The following is a 13,645-nucleotide window of genomic DNA, read 5'->3' on the forward strand; positions in this document are numbered from 1 at the left end:
TCAAGGAAGTTTGTTGACACGAGTTGCTCTGAGGAAGTTTATGATGGATTCTTTTATACAACAAAATCCTTTCCAATGTTGTGAGGGCTCGTCTATCATCTGTGCAATGGTCTGAATTTTAACTTGTATCTGACTGCAGATGAAACTGACTGATCTGTGTAAAAGTACAGTTTGTGCTTTTACATTGTCAATATTTATTTCTGACTTTAGTTGAATAAATGGATGTTGTCCCTGGCATCGTCTGGCACCATTAATTACACCAATAATTTCCACATTGCTAGCTGGAATGTCAGGTGGAGTTTATTGATATGTGATATTTTTGAAATGAAAGCTTCAAAGATTTCCGGTGTGAAGCATGTCAAGTAGAGCCATTCAACTTTCCACTCATGGCTTTATAAACTTTTATGAGGTCACCGCCCGATCTCCCACCTCCAGTGAAAAATGTTCCAGTCTATCTGGATTTCCAACGTTGACTCTGTTCCCTCACATTCTGCTGTTAAAGATCCTCCTGCCACCCCAGGTCCATAGAGAGCGTCCCTTGATACTAGTTCAAAGAAAAGAAAGGAAGTTGTCCCACCATATTGTTCAACTTTATTTGGCTTCAAACACCATCAAAAATAAATGTTCATGTTATTGCTAATTTATGGGAGAATGCCATGTACACAGTATCTGCTGAAATATCTGCAGCACCATCCTGAATCTGGTTCGCAGATTCACCTGTTGCTCACAAACGCAAGTAGACATCAGGGAACAGCGAACATCGTCCACCATCCACACACGCCCCGCCCCTCCTCCCCGACCTGTACTTTGCACTTTGTGAAATCCGTATTGTCAATAATCAGTTAAAAGAAGTGTTTTTAATTTAAAAAAACTTGCTTAATTCATGTTGCTGATCTTGGCTGAATGTTGCTGTCAGCATTTCTGGGGAACTTATCTGCATTTTTTCATGTCAGTTTACATTGATGTTAAGTAACGAATCATCAAAATGTCTTGAGAAACAATGTTTAGAAATGGGGCCCATCTGCTCCTTAGGGCTGCACCAACTGTTTGAATATTGATACAGTTTTGCCCCTACTTTTTCTCCATAAAACAGGACTTACAGCATTTGAGATCATATCTATGTTGATAATGGATTAGACCCTACGCAATGATCCCGAATATTTGATTCAAGTGCTATCACCTGCAGGGGTTACAGACAACATGCTATTAAGTGGGTGTCGGCTGGAAGGGTCTGTTTTCAGGTGGCACAGGTGCGATGGGCGAAGTGTCGTGAAAACTTTCTACAACTCTAAATTCATCTTTCCTACTTTGTCTAATTAAGAAGATCTAATTCACATGGTTTATACCGGAAACATTCCAAGCATTCGTTTGAATGATATCACAAATCAATAAACACCACCTGATACTCCGGCTATTAATGGTCTAATTAATGCTGACAGATGATGCTTGGGACAACGTCCCTTTATTCAACCAAAGGCAGCATTATAAAGTAACAAGGTGAAAAGCACAAACTGTAATTTTACCCAGTTTCACCTGCAGTCAGACACAAAATTCAGACCATTGCACTGAAGGTCGATGAGCCCTCACAACATTGGAAATGATTTTGTTTGATAAAAGAATCCATCGTAGACTTCCTCAAAGCAACTCATGTCAACAAAGTTGCTTGATTCTTTTTGTGTGTGGTAACATACGAAATGTTACTTTATTCTGATTGATGTGAACCATTTACACTTCAAGTTATTTGAAAATATTCTTCACAGCAGATACTTGAGCAAATTTTATAAATCATTGATCTAAGGGGACATTTTTTCTTTGGAATCAAGGAAGATCCATAGTGATATTTTGTAAATGTTTTGAACTGTGATTGCTTTAAATGTTTGACTAAGACATTGGCGTACAGTACACAACTTCACAATTTGCTGTAACATGAAACTAGCAACCACTGTGAACCAGGAAGACGATGGTTCAGAACTTAACAAGGACCTAGCAAAGTTCGTGTAATGGACCGACGAGTTATACATGACATTTAACAAAGGCATTTATGAAATGATTAATTTTGCTAGGAAGAATGCAAAAACACAAATACACGCCTCTGGCTGCATTTCAATATACTATAAGTTACTTTTCTACTACAATCTAAAATAATTGTGTCTTTGTTTATACTTAATACACCCTATCTTGTGCCGGGGCTAAGATAGTTTCTTTATTTATTTCACTCAAGACTACAACTATTATATGCTGCATTTTGCCTCTGTTTTGACCAAACTTGGTTTGGTGTCAGCTTATATCACTCGAGCTGCTTTTTCAGGAAGTGAATCTCTCCACCTGTTATGTCAATATACTCTGTTCCTGCTTTGATCGAAATAAATCCTGTTCATATCGTTTAAATTCAGGATCAGTTATCTTGTATGTATTCATTGGAAATTAACAGAATATGACCGGCCTGTTATTGATGGAGTGGGAGAGGGAGTTAAAGTGTCCAGACAAGGGACCATGGGTTGGTTGGCGCAGGTGTCTCAGAGATGTTCTCTGAAATGATCCGCAAGTTGGCATCCTGTCTCCCTGATGTAGAGGACACCACATCTGGTGGTACAGACTCAGTAGGTGACATTTATGGAAGTATAGGTAAATTTCTGTGGGATGTGGAAGTATCATTTGGGGTCTTGACGGAGGTGAGAGGGAGGTGTGGGCGCAGGTTTTGCACTTCCTGCGGTGGCAGGGGAAGGTGACAGGGGTGGGGAGTGGGCTGGTGGCGGGCGTAGACCTGCCAAGGGAGTCGTGGAGTGAATGGTGTCTCCAGAATGGAGATAGTGGTAGGGAGGGAAATATACACCGATTGATGGGGTCTGCTTGCAGGTGGTGGAAGTGGCAGAGGATGATATGATATATGCAATGTCAGTGCGGTGGAAGGTAAGGACCAAGAGGGCTCCCTGTTGCGATTGGAGGAGTGGGTTTCAAGGGCATTGTCGACCAGGTGGGAGGGGAAATTGCAGTCTTTGGAAAATGAGGTTGTCTAGTACATTCTATGGTGGAACTGGTCCTCCTGGGAGCAGATGCGGTGGAGGCAGAGGAATTGAGAAGAAGGGATGGCTTTTTTACAGAAGGTAGGGTGGGAGGAGATGGAGTCCAAGTAGCTGTGGGAGTCAGTCAGCTTGTAGTAAACATTTAGTCGGTCACTGGAGATGGAGATGGAGAGGTCTAGGAAAGGGAAGGGGTGTCCGAGATGGTCCCTGTGAAGTTGAGGTAAGGATGGAAGGTTATAGTGAAGTTGATGATCTGTTCAAACTCCGAGATGAAATGGCGCTGATACAGTCATCAATGTAGCGGAGTTAAAGGTGGGCAACGGCACCCTTGTTGCTGTGGAAGATTGACTGTTCCACATATCCGCCGAAGAGGCAGGCATAGCTTGGGCCCATATGGGTTCCCATGGCTATCCCTTTGGTTTGGAGGTAATGAGAGGATTGGAAGTAAAAGTAGTTGACGGTTGAGCTGTTCAGCCAAGTGAATGACAGTGTGAGTGGCAGGGTAGTGCTTGGTTGGTGTGACAGGAAAAAGACGGAGGGCTTCAAGGCCTTCGTCATGGTGTTTGGATGTGTACAGGGCCTGGGCATTCGGTTCATTCTGGGGTTATCAATAGCTTGCAGTTTTTATGGAACTGCAAGGGCAATGGCTGGGAACTCAGAAAAAAACAATGTTTCAGTCTTCTGCTTGAAGCAAATTTTGACCAGAACATTTAAACACCACAAAGCTCACTGTGGGAAATGCCAGTGACACAAATTTTAATGATATTTGAAACACTGTTAAAATAGGCATTTTCAGTCGTAGTTTCTGAAAGAATCGAGAAAATACTTAGCCGTTAGAAATAGCTCTTTCAAAGAGGATTTGCAAAGTTTGAAGCTATACAGTGCTGTGCTTTATTTCAATTCAATGTCGGTCAGCGTTAGACACAGACAAGGTGATCTCTCCAGTTATGGATTCTGTCAATCTGATACACCGACATTCCGTTCTGTACAAAATTTTATTGTTTGTTTAATTGATTAAAACATATTAATAGATCAACCAGAATGTATTCAGCTGGGGAGGTGATAGATACAGAAGACAGAATCTAAAACTGGGAACATTAAATCTGAAGAGAGAGTAACAAGAAGTTACTCAAAGAGATGAATCGGTGCAGTCGATGTGTTCCAGACGTTGGTGATTCGAATGAGCTTGTTACATGGTCGAGAGACTGGTTCAATGGCGTCCTGGAATCGGACCGTGAAACAGAGATCGAAAGGTCGATTTGCAAATGTCACTTCAATGCGATCGTTTCACACTTTGTGCCCTGATATAGGCCACATTGGTAGATGTTTCCGCCAGATTGTGTCCTCTTAGTTTATTGTCTGCTGAGAAGTGAGATGTGTGGCTTGCTGCTGGCACATACAAACAGGAAGTTGTGTGCCAGCTGAGAATGATGCACCAGGCACTACATTCCGTATTATTAGCACAAACAGTCATCCTGCCTCTGAGGGTGAACACACACTGACAGTATCAAGAACAAACAGACAGATTATTACTGGCCTCAAAATTATATTCAATTCGATTCCCATTTTCCAGAATTAAAAAGTGTCAAAAGATTACTTAAGCCATAATAAATTACCTGTCAGAGAGATACGAAGAGTTATCATCGGGCCAAAGGAGGTAAATGACAATACATAGTTTCGCTCATAAATCTATGTTTAGAAGTAGAAAGCTTGAGGTAAGTTAATAATTAAATCTAAGAGACCGCATTCATTAACAGTTGGAATTGTAAGATTTAAACAATAAAATTCAGCATGGCTTTGGTGGAAGTGATATCATATCGGACATGGTTGATAGTGTTTTCCGAAGATGTAATGAGGTGTGTCACCGAGTGTAAAAAACTGGATGAAATGCTTCTTGACTTCAATTAGGTGTTTGACAAGATCTTGCATATTCAATAAGGTAAGAGTTCGTGGGATCTGTTGCACTTTGGCAAATGCATCGAAGGTTTATTTGGTGGCAGAAGGTAGAGGGTAATGGTCGAAGGTAATCTTTATGAAGACATCTTTTGTCCAGTGGCTTATTATAAGATTTGGTGCTGGATTCTTGGCTGTTTGCAGTGTATATGAATGATCTAGTCAGGAATGTAGCAATTTTGATCAGTAAGGTCAAAGATGAGGTGAAAAGCGTTTGGATTTGCAATTGATGAGGAGGAAAGCTTTGGAATACAGTATGACCTGCCTGTCGGACAGAAGAATGAATTGAAAACAGAACATTATATCCTGAAGTCTGTGAAGTAAAGCATTTTCTAGACTTACAATTTAAGCAAATATACGATGCACGGTTGGAACCTGCAAAACACAAAGGGTAAGCGATCTCTTGTTGTGCATGTCCACATCATGTGATGCGTTAGGGGTGGGCGATAGTCTCCAGATATTGTGGTTAGACTATTAATTCAGGAAACTCGGTTCTCAGCCCGCAGTGCTGCCACATCATGTCGTGAATTATGGTTGGTAATTAAACAATTCATTCGAGGAATAGGCTCCACAGATATTCCCATGCTCCGTGATGCAGAGCACAACATATCAGCGCAAACATCTAGGCTGTAGCATTCACAAAAATCTTTAGCATGAAGCGCCAATTGTATGACCCATCTTGGCATCTTCCAATGATCACCAATATTACAGATACCTGTTTTCAGGGAATTTGCTTCTTTCCATGTGATATCAAGACATTGTTGGGACACTCGTTACTGCAAATGTTATGGAGCCTGACAGAATTCTGGCAATAATACTGTTGACTTCTGCTATCCAAGCACTCACAGTACAGCTACTACACTGGCATCGACCCGACAACGTGGAAAATAGGCCAGGCATGTCCTGTGCTCAGAAAATAGGACGAACCATCCTGATGAATTACTGCCCCATCAGTCCATGCTCAATCATGAGTTAGGTGTAGGAAGGTATTATCAACAGTGCTATCAAGCAACACTGGCCCAGCAATAACCTGCTCTGTGATGCACAATGTGGATTAGAAAGGCCAACTCAGCTCATGACTGAATTACAGACTTGATGTAAACATGGACAAAGAACTGAATTCCAGAAATGAAGGGAGAGTGACAGCCTTTGACATTAAAGTCAAGTTTGACAGAGTACAGAATCAATGTTGGAAATCCAGATAGACTGGAACATTTTTCACTGGAGGTTGAGAGTTCGGGATGCGGGGGAGGGGGGTGACCTCATGTAACTTTATAAAGCCATGAGTGGAATGGCAAATAGCTCTAATTGACATGATTCATACCGGAAATTTTCGAAGCTTTCGTTTCAAAAATATCACATATAAATACACTCCACGTGTCACCAGCGATGTGTAAATTATGGTGTAAATGATGGTGCCAAACGATACCTGGCACAATATCCCTTCAATCAAATAAAGTCAGCAATAAATATTAACAATGTGAAAGACACAAACTGTACTTTTACACAAATCAGTCAGTCAGATACAACTTAAAATTTAGACCATTTCACAGAAGATAGACGAGGCCTCACAACATTGGAAATGATTTAGTTTGATAAATGAATCCATCGTAGACTTCCTCAGAGCAAATCGTTTTAACAAATTTGCTTATTTTTTTTTTCTGTGGGTTAATACACGAAGTGTTACTTTAAGCCAATTGATGTGAACAATTTGCACTTCAGAAATTTTTGAAAACGTCCTTCACAACAGATACGCAAGTAAATTTTAGAAACCATTGATCAAAGGGATAGTGATATTTTGTAAATGTTTGGAGCTGGGATTGTTTTCAATTTTTGACCTAGACATTGGCGTAGTTTCCTGATGTTGTGGGATTTCAATAGTAGGTGACATGTTTTTATAATGAGAGGAGAAAAAATGTAAAAAAATATAACGGAGACAACTTTTTTCACAGAGAATGATTTGTGTGTGGGATGAGTTGGTGGTGGGTACTGTTAAAACTTTCAAAAGATATTTGGATAAGTAAATGCATATCAAATATTTGGAAGGATATGGGCCAAGTACACACAGGTGGGATCAGTTTAGTTTGGGATAATGACTGGCATGGACTGGCTGTACCAAAGTATCTGTTTCCATGCTGTATCACTCCATGACTCTGCGACTGTTTATCATTTTTCTCAATATTAAACAGTGTTGTAGCGATCCTCTGATGAACTGTTGATGTTTAGATTGTGTCTGAGTCTCTGCGAATACTTGTTTCAATGAGAGGAGGGGTGAGTTCTCCAAGGTACATAACTGAGAAAGAAAATGTTCACCAGCATTGTTGCTGTGTCGATTTGATTCTGCGGAAGCAGTGGTTATAGTTTGCAATTGGCTTTCCATCACCTGGTCAACAGTGAGACAAAATATCTTTGGTCCACTGCAGAAACTCCAGATATTTCCAGTAAATGAAACTGGAAACTCAAGGACGTTTTCTGCAGTTAGCTTAATTGCCGTCACCTATTGTATCTGGCAGATTAAAGGGAAAGTGAATCAACCAAGATAAAATCCTACCAAACAAACTATATTTTCCATTTTCTCACAATGGACACATTCCACTTGGCATTTCTTCTTTAAAAAGCAAAGTCACTGAATACAGTATTCACTGTTTGACTATGAGAAAACAGGAAATTGAATGCAATGACGTTCTGCTTAGTTCAGACTGTTTATTCAGTATCTTTAAAGCTTCTGAATATGAAATGAATTGATCCAAAATCCCACATTGCAGTAACATTTGTTATTTTTTCAAAATAAATTAACAAACACGAATTGGTTCAAACTCACATCATTTAATGCACGATTCTCTGATTCATGCATCTCATTAAAACTGAATGGGCCCTTTATTCATGGTTAATACTTGTGTAATGTAACGGCGAATGTTTGCTGATTGTTACCAGTTAACTGTCCCTGTCAGAGCTATCAGTCATCAGAGAAATGTACTGTTTATGACCTACATTCGTGGTAATTATTATTGTAATACTCTAATATAACTAAACATTCTGATGTACCCAGACAGTTACCTGCAATGGTTTAGATTTTGAGGATTTTGCTTTAACTTATGGACTGGCTTGTTCTAGTTTATTAGATGCTCTTTCAAAAGGTTACCTGGGTGTTGTATATCACTGCCAACTCACTTTTTGTTTCTCAGGCAAACAGTTTTCCTTTGCTATGCATCTTAGAGTCGGAGCAATTCGAGAAAAAAAAAGATGCAAGGAGAGACATTCTGCTTCTAATCTCAGGGTCCAAACTATTTCGTGACATACACTCACATTCTGAACATAATCACTTCAGACATGATTCATATTAGGTTGCCTAGATTGAATTCAGAAACGCAGATTGAAAATGATATGTTCTTTTGTAATGTCAGAGAGACTTTGAGGGACAGTAAAAATAACGCCACTAATTTTGTTGGCTAATAATATTATTGAAGTTCTATTTCGCTTTATCTGCTTGTAGAATTAAATTCTAATTGAATATTCTAAATATAATCACGTTGGGCACGCTCTGTATTCAGTTGCCTAAATTGATCTTCGAAATGTTTAGTATGAATTACATGCTATTTTGTAGTGCGACAGAGAATTGCAGTGTCCAGGAAAAAAATGCTCAATTGTTTTATTAGCTGGTAATATCTTTGAACTTTGATTTTAGTTTTATCTGCTTGTGAAAGAATTTAGAAAAAAATGGGAGCTAAATTCCAATTTAATTCGTTTTGTATTTTTTTAAACAAAATACTTGCAACTATCATTTGAAACAGACATGAAGCTACTAAAATTTAATTCCACCATTAAAAAAATGCTTCCAAAGAAGCTATTCAGCAAAACAAATATCCCAAGATGTGTATATCTCCATGTTTAAGCGTAACCTCATGTAAATACATGAGCCCATCTGTTCGGGCTGTGCAAGCTGATACCAGGATCTGGTCTCAGACTCCAGCAGGACACCAACAGGCGGAAGCTGTCAGCCTGCCCCTTCCGATGGCCATATAAATCCTGGGCACTGGACCGTAATTCAACACTCCTGGATCGGCTTTGTTTAGAAAGATCTTGACAGAATCTTTTCCCAAAAGTTATCAGAATGATTGTATCGACAATTTTTCTCAGTTTGTTACTGACTTTCTTATCATGTGAGTGTTTTTTGTTCAAGTCTTTCTTTGTTACTGTCTCAACGTTCGTCTACCCCAGGAATGTCAAATACTCAGCCATCATTTCATCAGCATTAATGCTCAATGTTTATTTGTTTTCTTTTTAAAGGTGTCCAGTCGGAGGTTGTTTTGACTCAGCCAGAAGCAGAGACTGGACGTCCCGCTGGCATCTGCGACTGACCTGTAAAACCAGCGGGTTCAATCTTGGCAGCAACTACATGCACTGGGTCCGACAAGTTCCCGGCAAGGGCCTGGACTGGCTGCTGTACTACTATCGTTCATCCGACAATAGCTATGCACCAGCGATTATGGGCCGATTTACTGCGTCCAAAGAGATTTCAATCAACATTTTTGCGTTGAACATGAAAAACCTGAAGATCGAAGACACCGCCATCTATTACTGTGCAAGAGCAGTGGGGAGCTGGATTCACACTGCAATTATGATCAATACAAAAACCTTTCAGCCAGTATTGTTTGAAACAAGTCAGTGATTATTTCTACAAACCGTCTTAACTTGCAGTGCAGTATTAGTTCTGTGGGTTTTTGTGCAAGTTTAATTGGTAAAAGTGGTGATAATTATTGATACACCAATTGGTGATTTTGAGAATCAGCTCAAGTGTAACTCTGTGAAGTATAAAACAATACACTTCAATTTATCAAGAATGATCAGAATTCACTCGCACATGTGATGAAGATTTATCGTGACTTTATTTTGCCTGTGGTTCCGAAACTTTAATGGTAGATTTTTGGTTTGTTTTATGCAGAGCTAGTTATTGTGTGGCCCAGTGCAGATAATGTAACACTGTGTCTATCTTGATGACTGGGGCCAAGGGACCATGGTGACAGTGACTTCAAGTGAGAACTTTAACCTTTTTTGTGACTTTTTAAAAACTTTCCATTCATGTGACTAATTTCTGAATTAAATGAAACTCAGATTCTGTCTTCAGTTTGGTTTGGTTCGGAATGATTTTTGTTCAGGCTGATTATAGACTTCAGTTAAGGCTCAGCAAATAGTTATAATGGTTATGACGGAGTCAGTTGCTCTGAATATCTCTTTGTTTTGATTCGATAGGCTTTCGGTGCGGCTGGGTTACTTAAAACACCTAATGCATCTTAATCAGTCAGGTATAAATAATGTTTAATGTCAGTGACACTGGGACGAGGAGTTGCATTATCGACAACAAATGCTAAGAAGTTAAAGCTGTTCAAAATATTTCCAAACATGATTAAATATGCTAAAATATCATTATCGACTTCTTGAATATATTTCTTGTATACATTATGTTCTTACCATAATTATATTTTCTCCTTTATTTTGTTAATTTTGTTGATGACAAGCAGGTTAAAAACTGTCATAATTTTTTTTTTGCAGTGCTATATTTCATTCTGTTGATTTAGATTCTAAGATCGTTTTACTTGATTCTGTTGAGTTGTTCGGATTTAAAATTTGTTTTAGTTGATTCGGTTGAAATGAGTTGATTGGATTCTGACTTTGTTCTTACTTGATTTTGTTGAATTGCATTGATTGAATTTTGAAATTGTTTTATTTGGTTCTAATGAATTGAATTGGTTAGATTCTGATTATGTTTCATTTAAATCTGTTGTTTTGAGTTGATTGGATTCTGGTTTTATTTTCTTTGATTCTGTTGAATTGAGTTGATTGGATTCTTATACAGTTTGTGGAATTGATCTGTGTTTTCATGCTTTCAGTAACTGGTGTTTTCTTTCTGGTGAGAAACAGCTTTAAATGTTACGTCCCCTCACAAACAAGGCTGATGTTATGACTTGTTACTTCTTGTTTAATTTAATTCTTAGTTTGCTTGATTCTGAGCAGTTCTGTTAGACTTCAATTTGGATTTACTTGAGAGGTTACATCATGTTCTTGGTTCTGTTGAAAGTGTTTGCAGAGCTACCTCTGCTGCAAATACATCGTGTTGTGATTTCAACAGAACAACAGATCAGTTTCATTGCTTTGATCAGTTTCACAAGTAAATTGTTCTATCCCTGATTAAACTGAATTTGCTGTGAAAAAAAAAACAACTGAATGATTTAATCTGCACAGTGCTTTAGGTGTCCCCAATCCCTACGGTTAAAATAAATAGTTACATTTTACAGCACCACATCAACTGAAGAGTCATTCTTTTGGAAACAACTGCTATAGTGAATTATGTGACCAAGGCTAAATTTCGAATTAATTGAAATAATCCACTTATGCACTCACAGGGCAGCATGGTGGCACCGTAGTTAGCATCGATGCTTCACAGCGCCAGGATCCCAGGTTCGATTCCACCCTCGGGTAACTATCTGCATGGAGTTTGCAAATTCGCCCAGTGTCTGCCTGGGCTTTCTCCTAAAGATATGCAGGTTAGGTGAATTGGCAGTTCTAAATTGCACATAGTGTTCAGGGATGTGTAGATTAGGGTGCATTCGGTAGGGGTGAATATAGGTTGGGTAAATGGGTCTGCGTTGGCTCCGTACTGCTCGGGGGATCAGTGTGGAAGTGTTAGGCCAAATGGCCTGTTTACATCATGTAGGAAATGTACTCTAAAATCATGGAAGTACTTGCTGCAAAAACCGACAATGTATTTTACATCGATGTGTTCAGACATATGCAGAGTTCACAAATTTTCAGAAGACATGAACTAGAGGATAACAGAGCACGTTGTTTATTCAAACACTGAAAATAGAGTAATATTTATTTTAATTAATATACTTGACCGATTATTGCAATGTAGCAATCTGAAGGAGACTGCTCACATTAGATAAGTCTGATGGTTATTTAGATTTGATTTCCTGTAGTATGCCTTGGGCTATTTGGCCCAACAAGTCCACACCGATCCACTGAAGAGTAACCCACCCAGACCCATTCCCCTACCCTATATTTACCCCTGAGTAATGCACCTAACACCATGGAAAATATAGCACGACCAGTTCACCTGACGTGCACATCCTTGGATTGTGGGAGGATTCCCACGCAAAGTAGAGAATGTGTAAACTTCACAGAGACAGTCAAGCGAGGCTGGAACCGAGCCCGGGTACCTGGATCTGTGAGGCAGCAGTGCTCACCATTAATCCACCGCTCTGCCCACATTTGCTTAGTCATCAATTAACGCGGGCCACTCCAGTCAGAAGCATGTTTTCAATTCATACTTTTTAAAAAACATTTTCGGAAATTAAATGCTGCTAACAAGAAAATGAATTTGCCCTAATTTCTTCAACAGACATGCATTTCCACACTGTAGTGCAGGACTAACATCATGCAGTGCATGTAAAATCTCCACAGTTCAAGAAATGCTTTCAGAATATGTAAAAATAATTTAGAGTATAATCCATTTCGTCTGGAGCTGTGCTTTAATTGGTGACATACCGAATTACAACGACTTATTAAGTTTATTAACTCAGTTCATTGTGAACACGTTCTCGTTCGCATTAATCCTCTGGTTAGTTCCTCTGGTGAATGTTCAATTACAGTGAATATATTGGATGTGAGCAATTGAGCAGATATATCCGCTAGCATATAGATTGTTGTACATTTCGTTTCAATGTTATCTCCAACTAACTTGTCAACCGGTCCTGACCATTTGTAAATTGTCTGGTTTGGGTACCTAAATCTTCGACAGTTCAATTTTATCTTGCTCTTCAAATCTACTCTTTTCTGCCAGAAATGCAATATTTGATTGGGTGTCTCAGAACTGAGTGCCGTGACTAAGTTGTTCCAATCAGAACGAATACCACAGTAACAAAAGGCAGGCAGATTCCAAGTGTTTTGAAATTGGTTGTTGGCAACAAGGGATATTTAATTGAGCGAGGCAGAGGGAAACATGCTGCTTATGTCCTTTGTGCCTCAGTTGGTCCAGGACATGTAGCACAATGTAGAATCAGAAATTATTTCGAATCTTACTATTTGAAAAGCTATTAGCGTTTAATATTACTGGCAACGGTCATAACGCACTTCAAAACATTTTCATCTATCTCAAACTAAGTAGAACACCTGGGGCAGCAACATTAATAGTGGTTCTAGGGAAGGGAGTTCGAGGTTAAAATTCAGTGACAGTGAATCGATGGTAATGCAATTCCATGTTTTATTCTTCTGTAGTTCCCAGAGAGTTTGACCAATTCGGAGCTGCTGTCAAAGTATTCTTGGATAATTGTTGCAATGTTACTTTCATTGTACATACGTTCTGGAACAACCCCTTGTTGTTGGAAGGTGTCAATAATTAACATGGTTTATGCCATGTCAAACAGGTGGGCTGTGCTCTCTGAGATAGTGTGAAGCTCATTGTGTTCAGGTCTGCTGTGATATTGTAGTAGTGTGCCTGACTCCAGGCCAGGTGGTCTTGTGTTCACTTATAGCCTGTTAGAGAGGTGTGTAATACCAACTCTTATCCGGTTAATTCGGGGCAGAAAAGCAGATTCAGTTGTTAGGATGTTTGTTGGAATTCCACTCACAGAGGCAGGTGAAATCTATTTCATCTCTGTCCTGACTTTTGT

General features: G+C 39.3%; 1 pseudogene; it reads left to right on the forward strand.

The window, feature by feature from the left end:
- The first annotated feature begins 3,223 nt into the window (after positions 1 to 3,223).
- Positions 3,224 to 9,645, forward strand: LOC148136783 (Ig heavy chain V region pseudogene; annotated as a pseudogene).
- Positions 9,646 to 13,645: the final 4,000 nt, after the last annotated feature.

Source organism: Chiloscyllium plagiosum, unplaced genomic scaffold (genome assembly GCF_037043375.1).
Source record: "Chiloscyllium plagiosum isolate Xiang-an unplaced genomic scaffold, Cpla_swu_hap1 HiC_scaffold_45, whole genome shotgun sequence".
In the NCBI taxonomy this organism is placed as follows: domain Eukaryota; kingdom Metazoa; phylum Chordata; class Chondrichthyes; order Orectolobiformes; family Hemiscylliidae; genus Chiloscyllium; species Chiloscyllium plagiosum.